The 6,193-nt window shown below is 51.8% G+C and overlaps 1 non-coding gene across 1 annotated transcript; it reads right to left on the bottom strand.

Annotated features, from left to right (window-relative positions):
* Nucleotides 1-2,142: 2,142 nt before the first annotated feature.
* Nucleotides 2,143-2,214, bottom strand: TRNAG-CCC. Its single transcript has one exon. It is a non-coding gene; the product is annotated as a tRNA-Gly (tRNA).
* Between the last annotated feature and the right edge of the window lie 3,979 nt (nucleotides 2,215-6,193).

Here is a 6,193-nt window from a genome sequence, read left to right on the forward strand (position 1 = left end):
CTCTCCTCATTAGGGAAGGAGGCTGGAGATGCTGAAGGAGACCCTTCTGGGAACCATCCTAGGGGAAATGTTTCTCCTGCTTGGCCTGCCCCATGCTGGGCCACACCCACCCTTGGCTTTAGCAGGGCTTTGGCACTGGGAAGAATGGGCCTTACCTCCTGGACCTTGCAGGGGGCAGAGGTCAGCACATTCCAGGGTTTGGCCTTTCCGCCTCCATCAGAAAACTCACAGCAGAAGGAAGGCCCGGGCCTCCTGGTCTGCTTGGAGCCAACAGTGGACAGGCAGTGGGGACCAGCGGCCCCCTCTCTGCTGGGCAGAGCTCTTGGAGCTACTTGGCCTCTGCTGAGCAGGAACTGACCTGGGAGCCTCCCTCCGCAAGGTGCTATGAGGCCCAGGGCCCCTGACTGCTCCCAGTCCCTGAGCCGCTCTAGGGAAGGGCGTGTGTCTCTGCTGGTGGACAAGACACACCGCTTCCGGTCCCACCTGCCCTCTGGACATCCTCAGCTGATCTGAGGTGTCCTCTCTTGAGGCACACAGGCCTCCTCTGGCCCTCACAGCTCTGCCCTCTTCCTCCTCTGCCTGGAATAACCTCTCCTCCATCTTCCCCTGGTGACTCCTGCTCTTCCTTCGGCCCCAGCTCCCCACTCCCTTCCCCAGAACCCCTTTATGGATCCTGGAATGGTTGGTCCCCTGTCCTATGCACTGACCCTTTTCTTCAGAGCACACATGCCTCACAGTCAACTTTAATGACCTGAGGTTGACCCACGGACCTCCTGTCTCCAGGCGCGGGAGGATTAGGATAGTGCCTGCCTCTTGTGTGCCTGGCCAGACACAGTGAAAGCTGCGCAACTGTGTTTATCAGTTATGTCGAATATTCTAGCCACATGGGGTTTCTGGAGATACTGCCATGAGGCCTTGCACACACCTGGAGTATGAGGCATCACGCATGGCCCAGAGAAAGCCCTTTAGGACAGGGCAGATGGGAAGTGTGGGCTCACACTGACAGGCCAGGGTGCGGTGCCAAGGTATAGGGCTGGTGGGGCAGTTAGTCCAAACAGGACAAAATGTCTTTGCAGAGAGAGGGGAGCCCTGGGGAAAGGGCAGTGACCAGCTGGGGATGGCCCAAGGCAGATTTGCTCAAGCCTTCGTGCCCCCAGGGACCACCGAGGAGGCAGTGGGTCCACATCTGGTGCCATCTTCTCTCTGGAGCCCACTTTCCTCTTCTGTAAAGGAGGGACCTAGCTGATGGGGTTACTGGGAGGTCAACTGAGGGAGTGTTCGCAAAAGGCGAGTCAAATGTCACTTTGCTTTTTCCTTTTCTGCAGAACCTCTGGCCAGAGGTGAGGCCCATGGAAAGTGGTCATAATTGTCTGGGTACTTGCCCTCCTCTGACACATACTTTTTGCCAATATTGCAAATATTGGCAAGGTAAAGGGAGTTTTCCTTGCCCATTCAGTTGCTCTTCCCAGGGACCAGGCACTGTGTGGCCACCAGGCAGATGCAACAACACTCTGCCCTTGGAGGACCCACTCTCCTGGGCTCAGGGATGCCAGACCCCTGGAAGGGGCAGATGTTTTGTAGAGAGCTGGCCCTGACCAACTGCCCAGTGGGAGACCAGGGCCCCGCTGTTACCACACTCGTTCTTTGGAGGTCTGGCCGGTCCTTGACTTCCTGTCCCTCTCTGCAGATCTCCAGTCCAGACTCTGGAACTCCAGGCTCCTGTGCCCAACTGCCCCGGAGCCTTCCCTGTACGAGGATGACTAGACAGGTCACCTAAGGCCTAAGGCTAAGCTCATGAAGCTCCCTGACCCTCACCTCAAAGTATGGCTGCCCCAGCCTTCCAGTCCTCAGGCCGCAATCCTGGTGGCCCCTGTCTTTCCCAGGCCACACCCAGCCTGCCCACCAGCCCTATCAGTGCTCCCTTAAAACAGATGCAAAAATGCGTCGGTAGTGGCAGAAAGCAGACTGGAGTTTGCCTGGAGTGTCAGTGAGGGAGACAGGACAGAGGACCATGAGGAAGCTTCTGGAGGCGATGGGAAATTTTTTTAGCTTGATTTATTTGGCTGTGCCTGGTCTTAGTTGAGGCATGCAGGATCTTTAGTTGTTGCCTGTGCCCTCTGAGTTGGGGCATGTGGAAACTAGTACCCTGACCAGGGATCGAACCTGGGCCCCTGCATTGGGAGTGAAGAATCTTAGCCATTGGACCACCAAGGAAGTCCCCATGTGATGGGAACGATAAGTATCCTGACTGTGGAGCTGGATGATGGGATGTATGTGTGTCAGAACTCACCCAACGCCACTTCATGTAGAGTTTAATAGATGCTACTTATACTGTAATAAGGCTGTTTCTTGTTTATTAAAAAACAAACAGATGTTTCCAGTGACCTCTGTGAGATCCTGGGCAAGTCTCTTCCCCTCTGTTACCCTCAGCTTCCCCGCTGTAAGTTGAGGGCCTCTAAGAGACCTTCCAGCTCGACCTTCATGAACTTCTATCCACACATCGCCTTAGAGGCAGGGCCCACCCTCAGGGAGGGCATGAGGCTGTGTGGCCCAGGTCTGTCCAGCACTTTTCTGATCCCAGCTCAGCTCACCAGCTTTCCCCGCATAAGTGGCTCAGACCAAGTCATTGACTGGGTAGAGGTGGAAGCCAGGAAATAGGGCCAAGTCATGTAGGAAAACAAGGAAGTGAGTAACTCTGTGACTCCACAACTGCCCGGGCTCCTCTCAGGCCCAGAAAACTCCCAGAAGGCTGGAGAGAAGCATGGAAATGTTATCAACATGTGCATTTGTCAGGTGGGGAAACAAGCCCAGAGAGATGTCGTCTCTCAAGTCTGCTGAGTTGGGACGTGGCAGAGTTGACGAAGAAATGCAGGTTGCTGCTAGCTAGACTTACTGTGGTGACCACTTGCAACATAAACAGATATTATGTTGTACACTTGCAGCTAATATAGTGTTGTATGTCAATTATATCTCAATTAAAAAAATAAACAAATGCAGGTTGCTGGACTCCTGATCCAGTGCTCACATACAGCCCCCTCCCCTGAGGATCAGAAGACATGAAGTTCATACCTGGATTCCTGGGCCTCTCTAAGCTGGTTCCCCAGTGATCACGGGCTCTGCCTTTGATGTTCACAGAGGACTGTATCCTTCTGTGAGCCCCATGTCTGGAGGGTTCCCATTTGGGGCAGGGGATCAAGGGCTCAGAAACCCAATCTGAGGGGCCTTGACTGAGCTGGCTGGAACTGAATGCCCCAAAGAATTGATGCTTTTGAACTGTGGTGTTGGAGAAGACTCTTTACAGTCCCCTGGATTGCAAGGAGATCCAACCACTCCATCCTAAAGGAAATCAGTCCTGAATATTCATTGGAAGGACTGATGCTGAACCTGAAACTCCAATACTTTAGCCACCTGATGTGAAGAACTGACTCACTGGAAAAGACCCTGATGCTGGGAAAGATTGAAGGCAGGAGAAAGGGACGACAGAGGATGAGATGGTTGGATGGCATCACCAACTTGATGGACGTGAGTTTGAGTAGCTCCAGGAGTTGGTGATGGACAGGGAAGCCTGGTGTGCTGCAGTCCATGGGGTTGCAGAGTCAGACATGACTGAGTGACTGAACTGACTGAAACGCCCCACATCTATCCATCCATGGGTGATTCTCCAACTGCTCTGTGAGGCTGACATCATTAACCGTGTTTTACTTCATTTACTAAAGGAGAGATCTGATATTCTGAGCATGGAAGCAGCTATCTCTGGCCCCGGAGAGCTGCTCACTGGGGACACCAGGACTGGACATTCCAGAGACTTTCCAAAAAGAAGGAGGCAGAGATGGGGAGAGGGAGGAAGAGCAACAAGAGCAGCAGAATTCAGCATCAGGGCCATCTTGTCCACTCCACTGTCCTATTAATTGGTATCCCCTCTTCCTCTCTGTTCCCCTGCCAGGTATTCTCAACACAGCAGCTGGGATCCCACTAGAAAGTGGTCAGACCATGCCTGCCTACTCTGCTCAGAGCCCTGCCGAGGTCCCGCTTCTAGACCAAGCCCAGGTCCTGGCAGTGGCTGTGAGCCTGCCCCCGGAGGCCCTTTTCCGCTCCGACTTCCCCTCCACGCCATCCTCACCCTCGTCCCTGCCTGTCTGGCCACAGGGCCCCATGCTGTCCCTACGGAACACCAAGCACCCTCTGGGCCCAGGGCCTTGGCACTTGTTCTCTCTGCTCAGACCTTCTTTTCCAGGCATCCTCATTGTCTAACTTCTTCCTTCCCGAGTCTACGCTCCAGAACACCTTCCCTGAGCACCCTGTTCAATACTGCAACTTCTTCTCCCCAGCCCAGTGTTCCTGATCACCCCTACTCTGCCTCAAAGGACTTACCACTTTCTAACATATATTACAATTTGATTGTTGTTGTTTAGCCAGTCAGTCGTGTCCGACTTTTTTGCAACCCCATGGACTTTAGCCCACCACGCTCCTTTGTCCATGGGATTTCCCAGGCAAGAATACTGGAGTGGATTGCCATTTCATCCTCCAGGGGATCTTCCCAACTCAGGGATCATACCCGTGCCTCCTGTAAGTCTCCTGCATTGCAGGCATATTCTTTACCACGGAGCCACCAGGGAAACCATAATACAATTTACCTATTTCCTATATTTATTGTTTGTCTCCCTCTGGACAACTCTAGCTCCATAAACACAGGGCTCAGTGTCTCTTTTGTAAATAGATTAAACCCAAACAACTAGAGTGGCACCTTGAACAGTGCCTGGCATGGAGCAGACCTCTAATAAACACTTGCTGAGTAACTGAATTTGTTGAGGGTTGCTACCCTCGAAAGGGCTTGTGAATCACCCTTTCCTGGTTTCACTGCACCCTTCCAGCACTGACCAGCAGCTCAGTTTTACCTCCTTGAGCTGCCATTTCTCATCTATGAAATATGATTAATTTTTGATATAATACATATGAGGGGCCTTGCAGAGAGCCTGGCTCACACCAGCTGTGTGAGAGCCAAATGTAGGGAGAAGTGACTTTATTTAGCAAATAAATGTTAACTAGAAGAAGCTCTGGCACATTAAATAGGACGAGGAGCCTGAAAGCCTGCAAACTTGACTTGGGTGTTAAGCTCTTATCAGAGGAAATATTTTCTTCCTTCCTTGAAGGGAAATGTTGTAGTCCCCGAAGCAGGGAGTTTGAAGGAACAGTGCCAAGGAGTGAGGAGCCCAGTCTCAGCCCAGAACATTCACTTCCTGGCAGGGGGCTTGGGGACACTAACTTTAGCTCTCATGACCTGTGTTCTCATCTATGAAATGAGATGAGGATGCTTCTCTGCTGACTCCAGGGGAGGTTATAGGGTTTGAAGCAGAAAGCACTTGTGAAATACCCAGTGGGCAACATGGATTGCCTTTACGGAGGGAGCACCCAGATGCCATCCAGAAGTAGATGCTTGCTGCTTGGGCTGCTTGGGCTCATTATAGGCTGGGCTACGCCATCTCAAATTCACATGTTGAAGCGCTGCCCACAGAACGTGACCGTACTTGGAAGTAAGATCTGTAATGCTGTTGTCCAGTCACTAAGTCATGTCCGACTCTGCAAACCCATGGACTGCAGCACGCCAGGCCTCCCTGTCCCTCACTATCTCCTAGAGTTTGCTCAAATTCATGTCTATTGAGTCAGTGATGTCATCCAACCATCTCATCCTCTGTCACCTCCTCTTCTCTTGCCCTCAGTCTTTCCCAGCATCAGGGTCTGTTCCAATGAGTTGGCTCTTCACATCAGGTGCCCAAAGTACTGGAGCTTCAGCTTCAGCATCAGTCCTTCCAATGAGTATTCAGGGTTGATTTCCTTTAGGATTGACTGGTTTGATCTCCTTGCAGTCCATGGGACTCTCAAGAGTCTTCTTCAGTAACAATTTGAAAGTATCAATTCTTTGGTGCTCTGTCTTCTTTATGGTCCAACACTCACATCTGTACATGGCAACTGGAAAGACCATAGCTTTGACTATATGGACCTTTGTCAGCAAGTGATGTCTTTGCTTTTTAATATGCTGTCTAGAGGGGAAGGCGCCAAGATGGCGGAGGAGTAGGATGGGGAAAACACTTTCTCCCCCACAAATTCATCAAAAGAGCATTTAAACGTCGAGTAAATTCCACAAAACAACTTCTGAATGCCGGCAGAGGACATCAGGCACCCAGAAAAGCAACCC

Source organism: Bison bison, unplaced genomic scaffold (genome assembly GCF_000754665.1).
Source record: "Bison bison bison isolate TAMUID 2011002044 unplaced genomic scaffold, Bison_UMD1.0 scf7180017864384, whole genome shotgun sequence".
Lineage (NCBI taxonomy): Eukaryota > Metazoa > Chordata > Mammalia > Artiodactyla > Bovidae > Bison > Bison bison.